Genomic DNA, 20,375 nt, shown 5'->3' with positions numbered 1-20,375 from the left:
ATATAAGGAAAACTCCAAACTCTGAGGAAAGACATAAAGAAGAACAACATGAATAGAGAGGTATTCAATATTCATGAGTAGGAAGACTCAACATCATCAAAATGCCATTTCTTACCACTTTGATCTATAGATTCAGTGCAATCCCAATCAAAATCCTAGCAAGTTATTTTGTGATTCTAACGTTTATATAGACTAAGCCCCAAAATAACCAATTCAACACTGAAAAAAATGAACAAAGTTGGAGAACTGACACTACCTGATATGCTTCGAGACTTACTATAAAATTACAGTAATTAAGACAGTGTGGTATTGGGACTTCCCTGGCGTTCCAGTGGTTAGGACTCTGTGCTTCCACGGCAGAGGGGGCTCGGGTTCGATCCCTGGTCAGGGAACTAAGATCCCACATGCCTCGTGGCCAAAAAAATAAATAAATAAAAGATAAATGAGTAGGGACTTCCCTGGTGGTCCAGTGGTTAAGACTCTGGGGGTTCAGTCCTTGGTCGGGGAACTAAGATCTTGCATGCCACCAGTGCGACAAAAAAAAAAAAAAAAAAAAAAAAACTAAATGGTAAAAAAAAAAAAAAAAAAGACAGTGTGGTATTGGTAAAAGACTAGACAAATAGATCAGTGGAACAGAACAGAGAGCCCAGAAATAGACCCACATAAATATAGTCAACTGATCTTTTTTTTTTAATTGACGAAATTGACATACATTATATTAGTTTCAGGTGATTCAATCTTTGTATTGTGAAATTATCACCACAATTAGTCTAGCTGACATCCACCACCATACATAGTTAAAGAAGTTTTTTTCTTGTGATGAGAACTTTTACCATGCACTTTCTTAGCAACTCCCAAACATGTAATACAGTATTACATCTATACATTACATCCGCATGACTTACTTACTTTATAACTGGAAGTTTGTATCTTTCCGCATGCCAAATAAATACCATAAGTCCAAAGACAACTAAGTGGTGACACACATCACAAAGGGTTAATTTCCCTAATTAAGAGAGACAGCCTACAAAATTAATAAGAAAAGGACTGACAACTCAAAAGAAAACGAGCAAAGGATTATGAACAGTAAGCTCATGGAAAGGAAATGCAAATAACTCCGACAGTGATAGCTCACTCATAATAAGAGAAATATATAATACATCTGCAACTAGATACATTTTTCATCTATTAGATTGGCAAAATTCAAAAGTTTGGTAACACTCAGTTGGCAATACTATAACAAAATGGCTCCATTGCTCCTGAGGGAATATAAATTGGTATAACCTTCATGATGTCAATATCCATCAACATTACACACTCACATGTCCTTTTACCTAGCAATCCCACTTTTGGGACTTTATCCTTCAGACATAATTTTCACATGTATAACATGGCACATGTATACAAGATTATTATTGAAGCATTATTTGCAATAGAAAAAGACTGAAAACAACTCAAAAGTTTATCAACTGGGGACTGGTAAATAAATTGTGATATATTCCTAAAAGGCACTTGCTATCTACTATACAAATGTCGAAGAAAAAAAGGAGTAATCTACAATAGATTTATGGAAAGATTTCCAAGATATATTAGTAATAAAAGCAAGATACAGAATAGGGTATATGATATGGTGCTTTTTGCATAAGAAAAAAAATAGATTAGAATAAGACACATATATATCTGTATATTCATAAAGAAATTCTGGAAGGATACATAAGAAATTAATAATGAATGTTTACCCATGAATGTGGAGGGGCTGAGCATTGAGCTGAGGGAAACATGTTTATGTTTTATTACATATGAAAGAATTACATTTAAAATGTGTCATATTTCAAAGAATAAAACCCAAAAGGTTGGGGAGGTAGCCAAAAGGGGATAGTGCTAATACCAACCTGGCTCCTTTGCTGGGAAATCTTGTTATTTTGTTCTGGATTTATCCAGCGCCATATTTAGAAAAGATTAAATAAAAACTGTGAAATTAAAAAAAAATACAATTGATAAGCCTCTATCCATATTGGTCAAGAAAAATAGAGAAAAAAAATAAAAAATAAAATGTGTCATATTTTACCTATCATGTTCTATATTTGCAACTGGAAGGTTTTCATTTTAGTTCAGTCTACCTTACCAGAACCATAAATCTTGGTAAGAAAAAAAATTTTTTTAAGTAAAGGCTATTGGAAAAATAAATGGACAGAATTAATTTTAATTGCCTGCCATTTCTAAGTAAAATAAATGATAATGATATCTTTTTGTTTGGGAATATATTTATTATTTTAACAAGAAATAGGGTATTCTTTTTAGTAATACATTTATATTATTTAAATAATAACTATATCATTTTTCAGAATCCAGCAGCTTTTAAAAGAGAAAATAAGTTTCTTTAGTTAAAAAACAAAACAAAAATGTTTGAGCTCCCTCTGCTGGATCTGTAGTAGCATATCAGAGTAAAGTTTGGTTTTATTTAGAAACAAACTTGCACATGATTAATGCCATTAATTCATTTGCCAATATTTAAGAGAGTAATTCTAAACTGTGTTTTCCAAAATTTTATAAATGTTAAGTTTTGCTAATATGTCACTAATATTGCCAAGTAAGATGAGCATTTCAATACAAATCTTAAAACGTTATTCAGTATGTGCCTTTAATACATCCTTAAATATGGTACCACATAATTGGGTTGTACAGGAATGAATTCTACATACACCACAATACGTAAAAGAGAACTTTAGTTTTTAAATTTATTATGGCTTTCAAGCTACAGTAATCATAAAACCTACCTGTTGGGTTAGCATATTAACATTTAATTGATTTAAAATATATGCATATTTTGAAGTTAGAAGGAATATAAAATATTTGCATAAACAATGATTAACATGACAATTTAGAGTAACTGTAAATATTGTTTTGTTCTTTGTCATGATAGCATAATCTATGATTACGATGTGCCATGCAAAACTACTAGCTACTTCTCTTCTCTTTTTATTTCTATATTCCAGACCATTGATTAGTGTCTCAGTGGTGACCAACTTATCCTTCTATTTATCTACTAAATTATTTAATTATTTTCTGCTTTACTTAAATTTCTTTAACGATGCCTTAAAAAGCAATTCAGGTTTTCATCTTTCTGTTTTATCAGTTGTATTTTCCAGTTGTTTGTTCTACTGACATTCCTCTTTCAAATTACTCATGCTTCTTACGTAAGATGTTGTTTTTGGTGGTTGGTTCATGGGTTCAATTCTGATTGTTGAAATATTGGGAATTCCCCATGTGGTGGAAGATAAAGGTGTTTCTAGTCAATGGTGTGCTGATGTCAGCTGTTAGCAGCTTATGAAACGTGACTGTTAATTTTTCAAGAATTTTGCAAGCTAGTTGTTAAAAACAGCTTCTATTAAAAATGAAATTATCTAAACTTAAAATAACATTAATTCTATTAAAAAGGCAAAAAAGTACTCAAAACTGATTTCCTAATTATTCTACTTTATTTTATTATTATTTATGCCACTCAGGTTATTTACATCTATTGTATATGTATAGTGAAAATACTGTATAATGGTGTGTTACTGCAAATTTCTTTCCAACTCTGCATTCAGTGACATCATGTCAGTAACTTGAAATTGGCTATGGTGGGAGCATTTGGAAATGGCAAGTGCTACAGAGCTGGGCTTGATTTATTGTTTTGTTGATTGTCTAGATGTAAGAAAGTGATGCAGAAAATGTTACACATATAAGCACTTGGCAAAAATCAACTAAAACATTTTGTGAGAACCAATTTGTTGTATGGAATTTATAATAAAGAGTATTGTATATTTCATTATTTGTAAATTGTGTGCTACACATCTTTTATATCAGTACAACTTATATACATACATATGTATCTATACATTTTGTTTTCTAGAAAGACAGTTGATAAACATTAACCAACATATCATTAAAGTCTCTATCCCACAAGGTAGTATAGGCAGGCAAACAGTCAATTCTCTGCTGAGGCTGCTGAAGGAATCACTGATGTGGTATTCACCCAGCCTCAAGGGTAGTGCCATAGCTTTAAAATACGTCCACAAATTCTTTCATACATCTCATTTCTAAAGGTGAGTACTAATTCCTTCCCCCTTGAATGTGGGCTGTATTTGACTCTAATGAGTAAAATGTGGTGAAATTGAAAGTATTAGACTTCCAAAGCTAATTCATAAAAGATATTGTGGTTTCCTACTTGCTCTCTCTTGGATTGCTTGCTTTGGGGGATGCCAGCTGCAATGTCATGAGGCACAAACATCCTCATGAAGAGGCCCACATGGTGTGGAACAAAGGACTCCTGCCAACAGCTATTTTGGAAGAAGATTCTCTAGCCCCAGACAAATCTTCGAAGACTGTGGCCCCAGCAGACATCTTTACTGCAACTTCACGAGAGACCCTGATCCAGAACCTCTCAGCTAAGAAGCTCTCATAGATCATTATTGTTTCTTCAATTCCCAGTAAGTCTTTCACAATGATAATTTCCACTGGTTTTGTTTGGCCTATACGGGTGCTTGTGTGTTTTACTTGTGATTTGAATTTGCCTTTTGGACATACAATTCCCAAATTAAATTAATATCCATCTTCTGGAAAATTACATGCAAATAAGGTAATTATTGAAGAAAAAGAATCAGAATTTGATTCCTGTTAAAGTGTTATCTGTGATTACATGCCCTGTCCTCCAATTTACGCTGGTAATAAATCCCTCTTCCTTGGTGAAGAGACAGACATAGACTCAAGCTCAATCGATTAGCTTCTTTATCCTGATCATTTGTATCTTGAACAGAGAAGCCCAGGGTAGGTGGTTGCTATTGTGTCATTGGAATGCAGGAGCACCCTATAGAAAAAGTCCATGAAGGAACAAATATTGGCTGCTCTGATTCTTAGAGGTGTGCTGGTTCCTATTGCCTAGGCTTGCTGTTCAGCACTCTTTGATGCCATAAGTTACCTTAATTTCATTCAAAACATGAATCTCCTTTTTTTTTTTTTTCAGTAAGCGGGTCTCTCACTGCTGTGGCCTCTCCCGTTGTGGAGCACAGGCTCCAGGCGCGCAGGCTCAGTGGCCGTGGCTCACGGGCCCAGCCGCTCCGCGGCATGTGGGATCTTCCCGGACCGGGGCACGAACCCGTGTCCCCTGCATCGGCAGGCAGACTCTCAACCACTGTGCCACCAGGGAAGCCCTGAATCCCCTTTTATAAAAGTAAATCAGCTACGAATATTGGCTGAATGAATGATAGAAGGAAAGTTAGAGCTGTGTCATAAGAAAAATACATGTTGATAGAGACCACGAGCCTGAGCATGTGTTTGTTGGGCTCTGTGTCAGTTAGTGTTCACTACATAACTAACCACCTCAAGTTAATGGCTTAAAAGCATTTATTATTTCTTATCATTCTGTGAGTTGCTGGGACATTATAGTTTGGGCTGGCTGGGCAGAAGCTGAGTGGTTTAGGATGGTCTTTCTCACACGTCTGGTGGTTCACAGGCTGGATCTAGTTGGGACTTCTTCACATGGTGGTCTGGGGTTCTCAGGGTTCAAAAGGATGTGCAAGTACTTTTCAAGTTATTGACTTGTATCACATTTATCTCAGCATATTTGCTTTAATCTCATTTAGTCAAAGCAAATCACATGGCCAAGTCCAAAATTGCTGTGGGAGGAAACTGTGAAAGTGGATATGGAAAGTGTGAACAAATTGCAGGGCCATTACTGTAGTAATTTACCATGGGCTTGAAAGTATGAGTAGAGATAGCCTTTAAACTCCTTTGACTTTCTAGCTCCTTAAAATAGAAGACAAACCCAAAAAACCTTTGTTAATTCTTTTTTAAACCAGTTCATTTTATTTTTTCCCCTTTCTCTGGGAGAATGACAAATATCAAAGAAAGGCCATTAAAAAAAAAACAACAATCTCTCTTGTGACTAATGTTTCACTTTCTGGTACCCTGAGAGATAGACCAAGTGTCAATTACCATCATGAGCACAATACCATCACAATTACTATACAGAACCGCCCCCCCCCCCGCCAATGACAAATGACAATTTAAAAAAATGTATTATCTTATTATTCCCATTTTAGAAATGAAAAAATTAATGTGCAGAAAGTTTAAATGACTTGTCCAAGATAAATCAAGGCATCAGGATTCAGACCCTGCTGGCCTAACTACAGCTTAGGCTCGCCACATGCCTACCATTGCCCCTGGTAGGGACAACCACAGGGCCAAAGGAACAAGTCAATCTTAGGTTAAGTTAACCAGTTAATGCAATTAATCCACGAGCATACTCTACAGAAAAAAATAATAATAAATAATTTCCTTCATTTCCAGAATGTACAGTTAGGGCTCACTAGCTGCTGCCATTACCTTTTCCCCGACGCTGTGAAGAAGTAGAATGCCATACCCCAAATTAACAAAGATCATCACTTGTCCAGAGACAATGAAGATTTCTCTGTGCCCACAGCTCCTAATGAGGCTACCTGTCATTAGTCAAATAAGAAAATCACTAGATTGGTAACAGAAAGGTCAACACTAACACATCTGCTAATTGTCTAATGAGCCCATGTCCCAGAAAATCTGAGGGAAGCTCCATTGCCCAAGGGGGATCAGAATTTTATGCCTTAGTTTTTTGGACTATTTCTTGCTGTCCAAGGAGTAACACTGGGTTACTATTTTACTGGACACTACTTAATCAATACCAGTAAATGCCAATGATGTATGCAAAGAGGGGTGGGTCTGATACAGAATGTGCATGGATTAAGGTCCAACAAGTCCCCTCCTCTTGGTCCCACCACTGCTCTTGCCTCTCCTGACTACTAGCTCTCCATGGCATTTGACTGCCTGCTGTGTTTGGAATATTCTGCACTTTCACAAGCTAAAAGAACACACACTTCTTGGGGCTGTATGGCAGAACAGGCTCTGGAATCAGACAAACCAGGTTGAAATCTTGGCTCTACCAGCTCCCACTATGTGACCTGCCCAAACTCCTGAGTCCTCTGAGCCTCAGTTCTCTCATCTATACAGTTGGGTCATGAACGATACCTACCTTATGGGATTGACGTAAAGAGTAAATGCATGTCAGATCCCAGAACTCCATAAATAAAAGCTACTATTCAAGAATCTGGATTGACTGAAAGCGGTGACATAAGAATATCTCTAAGTAGTACTTTTCCCCTAAAGGTCTCTGCTTAACACACTTCTAGACCTTCTCTTTTGTAACTGCCTCCAGCATGAGTACCTTTGGTAATGACATATCTCTTTCCTTTGGGGATGCATTATGACCAGAACTGTTTTTCAGAGCCAACAGTGGTACTGAGAAGAGGAGCATCCTTTTAGTCAAATGTGAGAGGTGACTGTGAAGTCCAAATCTGGTCCCAATACACAAGTCTATCAGCTGTCACCACTCCCCATCCTATGCATTCAGAGTTCCTCAAACCTCACCATTCCCCAAGTGAGCAGAGACTTTCCTGCTCCCAGGGCTTCTCACAGGGTTCCTCCTCCGAATAGAACGGCACAGCCTTGTTTCTCTGACCCATTCAGAAATATCCTACTTATCCACCACACCAGCCCACTCAACCCTTCTGTAAAGCTTCTTCTCTGCCAGGGAGGCATAATGGCACAGCAGTTAAGAACAAATGTAAGAGCCCAATAACAGTGCTCAGGAGAAGCATCAGAAAAGGTGGTGATGTGCATGGACCACGAAGCCAGGCTGCCTGGGTCTGAATCCTGCCTCTACAATGTGGTCATGAGCTCTGTGATCTTAGATGAGTTACTTTATGTCCCCATGTCTCAGTTTCCTCAATAGTTAAATAAGATAAAGAATGGTGGTTACTTCAAAAGTCTATTTTGGAGATGAGATAAAGCACCTAGAATACTACCCTCCAAATGTTTGTCTAATAAAGTCCTCAATCTATCACTTCTTAGCTGGGTGACCTTCAATGGTTTAATTAACCTTTCTGTATCTCAATTTCTTGACTTTAAAATGAGGATAAGAAAAATAGCACCAATTTCATAGGATTGTTGAGGATTAAATAAAATAATATATGTAACTTGCCTACTACATAATTGTATATAGATCTTTGCATATGGCAGGATTTAAACAAAATGGTAGTTTTAAAAAAAAGTTAGTTATTTTTCCTGAACTCTGTAACGCCTTACTCATATATCTATTACAGCACATATCAGATTATATTGTAATAGCCTAGACTGGGAACTCCTTGAGGACAGGAAGTTTGTCATTAATCTTCTGGTAAAGGGAAAACCAGTTCAGCTGGCAACTAGGATGTGAGGGGGGAACTGAAACAGAAACCACAACTTGCAAAACTATATAATGAGTCACAAAATAGAAAAACTGTACAAAACCATGATATGCAAGACAAACTAAGTTCAGACCCTTAACGACATCTCATGGTGTTCTAAATAAGACAACAAACTAACCTAACAATAACTCCACACAAAGGCATGTCTTCTAAAGATAAGACCGCTGATTATTCCAACAACTTCCTAGTTTACAAATTCTGACCTGTCTCTGCCAAGGCCATCCAATGACTAACTAGAGTCCTGCAAACTCTGTAGATAATCTTCCTTAACTTCCACCTGTTAAAATGTTGAACTCTCCATTATGTGTGCACCTCCTTGCTGCAGCAAGCTAATAAACCTTTGTTTGAAAAAAAAAATACTACCTATTGTACGCTGGACACTGGGAATAAAACCGTGAATGGAAAAAGCTTTTGCCTTCAAGGAACCTAATCTTTTAATGTGGTAACAGACAAATATTAACAATACAGTGTGATATAATTATAAGCAAGGTAAGCACTGTGAACACTTGGCCTAGTCAGGGAAGTCTTTCTGGAGGAAGTGATTTTTAGGATAAATCCTGAAGGGTGATTAGGAGTTAGGTAAAGAATAGGGTTGGGCATGGTAAACATTCTAAACAGCAAGGGCTCCTTGTTCGAAGAAGAGAATAAAGGACAGCATGCTTGGAATAGAATAAAGGACAGCTAGGAATAGATTAAGGACTTTATAGGCCCCATGCATCAAGAATACTGCTAAGTTCTTCCATTTGAAATTCAAAATAAAAATTAATGCTAATTATAAAACACATGCAGGGAAAAAGGCACACAAGACCCAGGGCACCACCTCCAGGCACTTGGAGGAAGGAGGGTCAGTGCAGAGCTGGAAGAGCACGCAGCCAGGCGGGGGGTCGCAGCTCCTACAAAGGTGCAAAGAATGTCAGTAAGAGGATACTCTGTGGCTGAGACCACTGGTAAGAGGCTTCTGGCACTTAAAATATCAGAGCCGTGTGGCTGACAGGGTCTTGGTGCTCCCGTCGGGTGTCAGGCCTGTGCCTCTGAGGTGGGAGAGCTGAGTTCAGGATATTGGTCCACCAGAGACCTCCTGGCTCTGCTTAATATCAAACAGCGAAAGCTCTCCCAGATCTCCATCTCAACGCTAAGACCCAGCTCCACTCGATGACCAGCAAGCTACAGTGCTGGACGCCCTATGCCAAACAACTAGCAAGACAGGAACTCAACCCTACCCATTAGCAGAGAGGCTGCCTAAAATCATTCTAAGTTCACAGACACCTCAAAATACACCAGACACAGCCCTGCCCACCAGAAAGAAAAGATTCAGCGTCATCCACCAGAACACAGGCACCAGTTCCCTCCACCAGGAAGGCTACCCAACCCACTGAACCAACCTTAGCCCCTGGGGGCAGACACCAAAAACAACGGGAACTATGAACCTGCAGCTGGCGAAAAGGAGACCCCAAACTGAGTAAATTAAGCAAAATGGGAAGACAGAGAAATATGCAACAGATGAAGGAGCAAGGTAAAAACCCAGCAGACCAAACAGATGAAGAGGAAATAGGCAGTCTACCTGAAAAAGATTTCAGGGTAATGATAGTAAAGATGACCCCAAATCTTGGAAATAGAATGGAGAAAATACAAGAAATGTTTAACAAGGACCTAGAAGAATTAAAGAGCAAACAAATAATGATGAACAACACAATAAATGAAAATTAAAATTCTCTAGAAGGAATCAAAAGCAGAATAACTGAGGCAGAAGAACGGATAAGTGATCTGGAAGATAAAATAGCGGAAATAACTACCACAGAGCAGAATAAAGAAAAAAGAATGAAAAGAACTGAGGACAGTCTCAGAGACCTCTGGGACAACATTAAACGCACCAACATTCGAATTATAGGGGTTCCAGAAGAAGAAGAGAAAAAGAAAGGGACTGAGAAAATATTTGAAGAGATTACAGTTGAAAACTTCCCTAATATGGGAAAGGATATAGTCAATCAAGTCCAGGAAGCACAGAGAGTCCCATACAGGATAAATGCAAGGAGAAACACGCCAACACACATATTAATCAAACTATCAAAAATTAAATACAAAGAAAAAATATTAAAAGCAGCAAGGGAAAAACAACAAATAACATACAAAGGAATCCCCATAAGGTTAACACTGATCTCTCAGCAGAAACCCTACAAGCCAGAAGAGAGTGGCAGGACATATTTAAAGTGATGAAAGGGAAAAACCTACAACCAAGATTACTCTACCCAGCAAGGATCTCATTCAGATTTGATGGAGAAATTAAAACCTTTACAGACAAGCAAAAGCTGAGAGAGTTCAGCACCACCAAACCAGCTTTACAACAACTGCTAAAGGAACTTCTCTAGGCATGAAACACAAGAGAAGGAAAAGACCTACAACAACAAACCGAAAACAATTAAGAAAATGGTAATAGGAACATACATATTGGTAACTACCTTAAATGTAAAAGGATTAAATGTTCCAGCCAAAAAGACACAGACTGGCTGAATGTATACAAAAACAAGACCCTTGTATATGCTGTCTACAAGAGACCCACTTCAGACCTAGGGACACATACAGACTGAAGGTGAGGGGATGGAAAAAGATATTCCATGCAAATGGAAATCAAAAGAAAGCTGGAGTACCAATTCTCATATCAGACAAAATGGACTTTAAAATAAAGACTATAAGAAGAGACAAAGAAGGACACCACATAATGGGGTGGTGGATCAATCCAAGAAGAAGATATAACAATTGTAAATATTTATGCACCCAACAGAGGAGCACCTCAATACATAAGGCAAATGCTAACAGCCATAAAAGGGGAAATCGACAGTAACACATTCATAGTAGGGGACTTCAACACCCCACTTTCACCAATGGACAGAGCATCCAAAATGAAAATAAATAAGGAAACACAAGCTATAAATGATACATTAAACAAGATGGACTTAATTGATATTTATAGAACACTGCATCCAAAAACAACAGAATACACTTTCTTCTCAAATGCTCATGGAACATTCTCCAGGATAGATCATATCTTGGATCACAACTCAAGCCTTGGTAAATTTAAGAAAATTGAAATTGTATCAAGTATCTTTTCCGACCACAACGCTACGAGACTAGATATCAATTACAGGAAGAAATCTGTAAAAAATAAAAACACAGGGAGGCTAAACAATACACTACTTAATAACGAAGTGATCACTGAAGAAATCAAAGAGGAAATCAAAAAATACCTAGAAACAAATGACAATGAAAACACAATTATTCAAAACCTATGGGATGCAGCAAAAGCAGTTCTATGAGGGAAGTTTATAGCAATACAATCCTACCCCAAGAAACAAGAAACATCTCAACTAAATAACCTAACCTTACACATAAAGCAATTAGAGAAAAAAGAACAAAAAAACCCCAAAGTTAGCAGAAGGAAAGAAATCATAAAGATCAGATCACAAATAAATGAAAAAGAAATGAGGGAAACAATAGCAAAGATCAATAAAACTAAAAGCTGGTTCTTTGAGAAGATAAACAAAATCAATAAACCATTAGCCAGACTTATCAAGAAAAAAAGGGAGGGGCTTCCCTGGTGGCGCAGTGGTTGAGAGTCCGCCTGCCGATGCAGGGGACACGGGTTCGTGCCCCGATCTGGGAAGATCCCACATGCCGCAGAGCGACTAGGCCCGTGAGCCATGGCCGCTGAGCCTGCGCGTCCGGAGCCTGTGCTCCACAACGGGAGAGGCCACAACAGTGAGAGGCCCGTGTACTGCAAAAAAAAAAAAAAAAAAAAACGGAGAAGACTCAGATCAATAGAATTAGAAATGAAACAGGAGAAGTTACAACTGACACTGCAGAAATACAAAAGAACATGAGAGATTACTACAAGCAACTCTATACCAGTAAAATGGACAACCTGGAAGAAATGGACAAATTCTTAGAAAAGCACAACCTTCTGAGACTGAACCAGGAAGAAACAGAAAATAGAGACAGACCATCACAAGCACTGAAATTGAAACACTGACTAAAATTCTTCCAACAAACAAAAACCCAGGACCAGATGGCTTCACAGGTAAATTCTATCAAACATTTTGAGACGAGCTAACACCTTTCCTTCTCAAACTCTTCCAAAATATAGCAGAGGGAGGAACACTCCCAAACTTATTCTATGAGGCCACCATCACCCTGATACCAAAACCAGACAAAGATGTCACAAAGAAAGAAAACTACAGGCTAATATCAGTGATTAACATAGATGCAAAAATCCTCAACAAAATACTAGCAAACAGAATCCAACAGCACATTAAAAGGATCATACACCATGATCAAGTGGGGTTTATCCCAGGGATGCAAGGATTCTTCAATATACGCAAATCAATCAATGTGATACACCATATTAACAAATTGAAGGAGAAAAACCATATGGTCATCTCAATAGATGCAGAGAAAGCTTCTGACAAAATTCAACACCCATTTATGATAAAAACCCTCCAGAAAGTAGGCGTAGAGGGAACCTACCTCAACATAATAAAGGCCATATATGACAAACCCACAGCCAACATCATTCTCAATGGTGAAAAACTGAAACCATTTCCTCTAAGATCAGGAATAAGACAAAGTTGCCCACTCTCACCACTATTATTCAACACAGTTTTGGAAGTTTTAGTCACAGCAATCAGAGAAGAAAAAGAAGTAAAAGGAATCCAAATCAGAAAAGAAGAAGTAAAGCTGTCACTGTTTGCAGATGACATGATACTATACATAGAGAATCCTAAAGATGCTACCAGAAAACTACTAGAGTTAATCAATGAATTTGGTAAAGTAGCAGGATACAAAATTAATGCACAGAAATCTCTTGCATTCCTATACACTAATGATGAAAAATCTGACACAGAAATTAAGGAAACACTCCCATTTACCATTGCAACAGAAAGAATAAAATATCTAGGAATAAACCTACCTAAGGAGACAAAAGACCTGTATGCAGAAAACTATAAGACACTGTTGAAAGAAATTAAAGATGATACAAACAGATGGAGAGATATACCATGTTCTTGGATTGGAAGAATCAACATTGTGAAAATGACCATGCTACCCAAAGCAATCTACAGATTCAATGCAATCCCTATGAAACTACCAATGGCATTTTTCGCAGAACTAGAACAAAAAATTTCACAATTTGTATGGAAACACAAAAGACCCTGAATAGCCAAAGCAATCTTGAGAAAGAAAAACAGAGCTGGAGGAATCAGGTTCCCGGACTTCAATACTATGATGATACAGTAATCAAGACAGTATGGTATTGGAACAAAAATAGAAATATAGATCAATGGGACAGAATATAAAGCCCAGAGATAAACCTACACACATATGGTCACCTTATCTTTGATAAAGGAGGCAAGAATATACAATGGAGAAAAGAGAGCCTGTTCAATAAGTGATGCTGGGAAAAGTAGACAGCTACATGTAAAAGGATGAAATTAGAACACTCCCTAACACCATAGAAAAAATAAACTCAAGATGGATTAAAGACCTAAATGTAAGGCCAGACACTATAAAATTCTTAGAGGAAAACATAGGCAGAACCCTCTATGACATAAATCACAGCAAGGTCCTTTTTGACCCACCTACTAGAGAAATGGAAATAAAAACAAAAATAAACAAATGGGATCCAGTGAAACTTAAAAGCTTTTGCAAAGCAAAGGAAACCATAAACAAGACTAAAAGACAACCCTCAGAATGGGAGAAAATATTTGCAAACAAAGCAACTGACAAAGGATTAATCTCCAAAATTTACAAGCAGCTCATGCAGCTCAATATCAAAAAAACAAAACACCCAATCCAAAAATGGGCAGACCTACACAGACATTTCTCCAAAGAAGATATACAGATTGCCAACAAACACATGAAAGAATGCACAACTTCACTAATCATTAGAGAAATGCAAATCAAAACTAATGAGGTATCCCCTCACACTGGTCAGAATGGCCATCATCAAAAAATCTACAAACAATAAATGCTGGAGAGGGTGTGGAGAAAAGGGAATCCTCTTGCACTGTTGGTGGAATGTAAATTGATACATCCACTATGGAGAACAGTATGGAGGTCTTTAAAAAACTAAAAATAGACCTACCATACCACCTAGCTGTCCCACTCCCGGGCATATTTTCTGAGAAAACCATTATTTAAAAAGCTACATGCACCCCAATGTTCATTGCAGCACTATTTACAATAGCCAGGACACGGAAGCACCCTAAGTGTCCATCGACAGATGAATGGATAAAGAAGATGTGGTACATATATACAATGGAATATTACTCAGCCATAAAAAGAAACAAAATTGAGTTATTTGTAGTGAGGTGGATGGACATAGAGTGTGTCATACAGAGTGAAATAAGTCAGAAAGAAAAATGCATATACCATATGCTGACACATATATATGGAATCTAAAAGAAGAAATGCCTCTGAAAAACCTAGGGGCAGGACAGGAATAAAGATACAGACGTAGAGAATGGACTTGAGGACACGGGGAGTTGGAAGGGTAAGCTGGGACGAAGTGAGGGAGTGGCATGGACATATATACACTATCAAATGTAAAATAGGTAGATAGTGGGAAGCAGCCACATAGCACAGGGAGATCAGTTTGGTACTTTGTGTCCACCTAGAGGGGTGGGATAGGGAGGGTGGGAGGGAGATGCAAGAGGGAGGAGATATGGGGATATATGTGTATGTATAGCTGATTCACTTTGATATAAAGCAGAAACTAACACACCATTGTAAAGCAATTGTACTCCAATAAAGATGTTTTAAAAATAAATAAATAAATAAATAAAATACATGTAGGAAAGTCCTTCTGGTTTTTCTCATCATGTGTAGTTTAATACTTTAAAAGAAATCTTGAATTCTCTGAAAAATATACTCATGTTCCTGCTTTGGCACTTCAGCATATATGAGTTTGTCTATTGCATCATGCACTACTGTTTCTTTAGGGAACTACAAATACTTTAGTGTGGCAGCACTGTAGAGTGTGAAAGGTAAGAGATAAAGCTGGAGAACTAGGCAAGCACCAGTTAATGATAGATCTAGTAAAGATGTAGTTAAAAGATGTGGTCTTTGTTGTCTACTGACCTGGGTTCAATCTCTGCCATGCTTGGGCACTCACTGTATATTACTGGGCAACTCAAAGCCTTAATTTCCTCAGCAGTAAAATGGAAATGCTAAGCTGTGATGATTAACATAATAAATATAAAGTGCTTAGCACAGTGCTTAATATAAAACACACTAAATTTCAGTTCGGTATTTTTTTAAATAAATTTGTTCTTCAGCCTGAGAAATGGGGAGTCAATAAAAAGTTTTAAGTAGTGAGATGATTAGAATGGGATTTTATGGATTTCTTTGCTGCAGTGTATAGTCTAGGTTGAATGACAATGAGTAGATTCTAGGTGTACTTAAGAGGAAGACTCAAATAATAATGGGGCTTCCCTGGTGGCGCAGTGGTTAAGAATCTGCCTGTCAATGCAGGGGACACACGTTCGAGCCCTGGTCCTGGGAGATCCCACATGCCGCAGAGCAACTAAGCCCGTGCGCCACAACTACTGAGCCTGAGCTCTAGAGCCCCCGAGCCACAACTACTGAGCCCACGTGCCACAGCTACTGAAGCCCGCGTGCCTAGAGCCCGTGCTCCACAACAAGAGAAGCCACTGTAATGAGAAGCCCGCACACCGCAATGAAAAGTAGCTCCCGCTCGCCGCAACCAGAGAAAGCCCACGTGCAGCAACGAACACCCAATGCAGCCAAAAACAAACAAATAAATAGTTATAAAAAAAATAATGATTGGATGGAGTTTGAAGATATATATGCATATATCTATATGTTGCATGTATACATATATTACATATTTATACATACACACATATTTACAAAGTCTCCTATATAAACTGCCACAGATGATGATAGGTGTAAATCTCAGTTTCCAGAAGAATCAAATATGTAACATTATTAAAATCATCTGTCAGTGAAATGATGTGATAATCTGTCAAAATAATTTAAAATGGGCTAAGGAGAGAAGATGGAGTGTCAATGAAATAAAATTGACTAGGAGTTGATTACTGTTAAAACTGGATGACAGGACTTCCATGGTGGGGCGGTGGTTGAGAGTCTGCCTGCCGATGCAGGGGACACGGGGTCGTGCCCCGGTCCGGGAAGATCCCACATGCCGTGGAGCGGTTGGGCCGGTGAGCCATGGCCGCTGAGCCTGTGTGTCCAAAGCCTGTGCTCCGCCACGGGAGAGGCCACAACAGTGAGGCCCGCGTACCGCAAAAAACAAAAACAAAAACAAAAGCAAAACCTGGATGACAGGAAAGATTATACTTTTTTCTGCTTTTGGATACATTAAAATTTTTTCCATAACAAAAAACATTTTAAAAAATATACTAAGGTAGGGAGACCCAGAAAACAAAAAGATCCCTGGGGGGCCTAATAGACTGGCTAGAATACAAGTTCCATGAAGGCAAAGACCTTGCCCGTCTTGTTTACATCTGTATCTCCAGGGCCTAGAGCAGTTCATACCCACACAGTAGGCTCTCAGTGTGTATTTGTTGAAGGAATGAACGCTGGAGAACAAAAACCATAACCTAAGTGAGTCTGACAGCTTAGACTGAGAGCCAAGATTCCTGGGGATCATCTTTTATGCTACATATGATATCTCCCTAGCTACTGTAAGGAAAAAGAGCTCGAGAAAACCATCCCAAGAGAGAGCAGAGCAGATTCACAAACTTCACTTTGGTATTCCATGAGAAGTAGGTATTTACAATGGTAATATGCATTTGATCCCTAGAAAGCTTCTCTGGGGACTCTGTCATATCATTCCATGCCATTGCTTTTTAAAAAACAAATATTTATTGTGGAGATGTCTTTGTCTTGTCTTCAAGCCAAGAATTAGAAGAAAACTATGTATACCCTATCCTCTCCTTCCCTCTCTTATGGCTAATACTACTATGGCTAATAGAAGACACGGAAGGAATAAACAGTCTTTTGAAGAAGGTTCATCTCTACATTTTGTTCTTATTTCCTTAGTAGCCTTAGGACAAAACTGTCTATTACAAAAGTAATGATGTAGAACCTTAATTAGGGTTTTTGAAATTCAAGCCCACTCTTATGGGGGGCAGAAACTGAGCAGAGGAAAACGACCAATAACACTGAAACAACAGACATCAAGTACAATTAAATGCCCACATGAAGCACCCTCTAAAGTTTTAAAGCTGCACTGTTCAGTACCATAGCCACTAGCAATGTGTGGCTACTGAGCATTTGTGATGCAGCTTGTCTGAATTGAGATGACCTGTAAGTGTAAAAATACACGCCAGATTTCAAAGACTTAGTAACAACAACATAGTAAAATATCTCAATTATTTTTATATTAATTGCACAGTGAAGTGAAAATATTGTGGATAAGTTACAGAAAATATATCATTAAAAGTAATTTCACTTTTTTTTACTTTTTGAAAAAGTAACCACTAGAAAACTTAAAATTACATATGTGGCTCACACTATATTTTTATTGCACAGCATTTTTGTTTGTTTAGTAATTTTCCTCTCCTTACGTGGAATAAAATAAAGAGCTCAGGGTATTAATAGCACAACTCCTAGTCTTCTTTCTCTGTACTGTTTTGGGTCCCTTCTATAAAAGTACTGCTATAGGAGTCGTTATAAGCAATTATAGGTATAAATGGAGTGCCCACTGAAGAACTGGTGATTGTCCCACAAACTCTTTTTTTACTAGAAGTGCTCTGAACTTATTAAGGGGGAAATGATAGAATGTCCTCTGATCCCAATTTACACTATCAGCAATTGCTGAAGTGTTTCCTCTTAAATTACCTAAAGATATACCTTACCACAGCAAGCATTATTTTTCTTTCCAAGTCATCAGTGCCTAGTCTCAGATGAGAAAACTGTATTCCCTTTATTAACATGCTCTTGATTCACTTTTTTTTTTTAAATAAATTTATTTACTTTTGGCTGCTTTGGGTCTTCTTTGCTGCGCGCGGGCTTTCTCTAGCTGCGGCAAGCGGAGGCTACTCTCCGTTGCAGTGTGCATGCTTCTCCTTGTGGCTCACGGGCTCTAGAGCGCAGCCTCAGTAGTTGTAGTGCACGGGCTTAGTCGCTCTGGGGCATGTCGGATCTTCCCGGACCAGGGCTCGAATCCATGTCCCCTGCATTGGTGGGCGGATTCTTAACCACAGCGCCACCAGGGAAGTCCAGCTCTTGATTCACTTCTAGCGAAATAAAAATCCTGGCATTATTATGTTAAAAGTGATTTGCCTCCCTTCTGTTTTTATTTAAAAATTCCCAAATTTAATTAAGCTTTTTCTTTTAAAAGAAGTATGTACATATGTTCATGTTTTCAATTCATCCTGTCATACTGAAAAACTTTTCAATGGTTGTGTATCATATTTTAAATAAAATCTAGTTCAAAAATCTTAATGTGGCTCTTGTTTACCTAATTTGACCTACAGCCATGTTTCCCCCTAACTTGATACCCTCCTACCTCTCTGGCTTTCTTTAAGAGCCTAGCTCTTCCTTACCTCTGGAACACCCCACAAGCTATTATGTCTGCCTTGAATATTCCTGTCTCTATTTTGTTTCACATGGCTAACTTCTACTCATTACTCCCTTTCTTAACCATTTAAACACTATATTCTAAGAGAAGCCATGCTTGAGTCTTTCCAGTCTAAATTGTTATAATGGTTCATATTTCTATTTTCTTTCATAATACCTAATATAATTTGTATTAAAATTTAATTACAAAAATTAAAAAAAATTTTCCTATATGATTTTCCGTTAAATGTCTCCCTTTCTAAATTAGGCTATAAGCTCCATAGGGCAGACACCATGCCTTGTTTGTCCATACTGTATTCTCAGCAAGTAGTAGTATATCTGAAACAGAGCCGACCTTCAGTAAACATTCGTTGAGTGATGAATTGGAAAGACCCAACAGAGTACAAGAGTTGCAAACATGAGAAAAGGAAGTAACTGATGAAACAAGGTACTAAAGAGGCCACAGGGGATAAAGTATATGTGCATTAAAAAATAAAACGATAGGGGCTAAATCAATGATGGCCATAGAAAGTCAAAGGTTTGTTAGAATGTATGTCCTGAGAGACATCATATTAAATGAAGGTGGCTAAGGATGGTTTCAAAGAAGTAATTGGGCCAGAAGGGACGGTTAGATTTTATTAACTATAATTTAAAAAATATTTATAAAAATAGAATGAATCAGATGACTTGTGTCATAGGTTAGGTTCTCTAGGAAGTAGATGTTGAGGTGGAGTTAGAAGTACAAAAGGTTTACTGGAGGATAGCATTTGTGAAAGAGAAAGGGAGAAAGTAGGATTAGGCAGGGGGAGGCATCAGACTGCCATGCAGGCCTGAAAAAGCCTCTGTCATCCTAACGTTGACATTAGGTCCTTATACTATGCCTTACTCAATCTTTAGTTGAGGATGGGCATGGGAGAGAGGGGTAGCCCTGAAAATAGTGTAACTTCAGCTTGGAAGCTGAGGTGAACCCAGAAGAAGTTAATGACTGAAGGCTGTCTGCTAACTACATGCCTTCGGCAGTGAGTCCTTTCTCAAAAGTAGATCTGAGCAAAGTACCTGTGACTGCGACACAGGATGCCAATTCAACCCAAATTAATCTATAAATTCAATAAAGGATCCTTTTTTTTTTTGCTAAGCTCAACAATCTTGTTCTAGGAAGTATTTAGTAGACCAAGGGTTCACAGTTAGCTAAGTCAAATTTGAAAGACAAGAGCAAAGGGGAGGGATTTTTCACTATTACATATTAAGACAGTCTATAAGACAATGGTAAATAAAAACAACATGGTACTGGCGTCATCATGGACAAAGAGACCAACTGAAAAAGAGGTCAGAACCAGAGCCATACATAAATGGAAATATGAATATATGATAAAGGTGGCATTGAAAATCAATAGGGAAGGGAGAGACTGTTCAGTAGAATTATAGAGAAGAATTGGCTTGCTGTTTGGAGAAAAAATAGGC

The 20,375-nt window shown here is 38.0% G+C and overlaps 1 long non-coding RNA gene across 3 annotated transcripts in view; it reads right to left on the bottom strand.

Annotated features, from left to right (window-relative positions):
• Positions 1-20,375, bottom strand: part of LOC141277054 (uncharacterized) — a 34,623-nt gene that overhangs the window by 10,733 nt on the left and 3,515 nt on the right. For all 3 annotated transcript variants that reach the window (XR_012327723.1, XR_012327724.1, XR_012327725.1), the window contains exon 2: positions 18,330-18,592. This is a non-coding gene — a long non-coding RNA (uncharacterized lncRNA). The remainder of the gene's footprint in view (positions 1-18,329; positions 18,593-20,375) is intronic.

The sequence above is a fragment of the Tursiops truncatus genome, chromosome 18 (genome assembly GCF_011762595.2).
Source record: "Tursiops truncatus isolate mTurTru1 chromosome 18, mTurTru1.mat.Y, whole genome shotgun sequence".
NCBI classification, from domain to species: domain Eukaryota; kingdom Metazoa; phylum Chordata; class Mammalia; order Artiodactyla; family Delphinidae; genus Tursiops; species Tursiops truncatus.
Note: the sequence above shows the minus strand (reverse complement) of the source record. Positions and strands in the feature narration are given on the sequence as shown.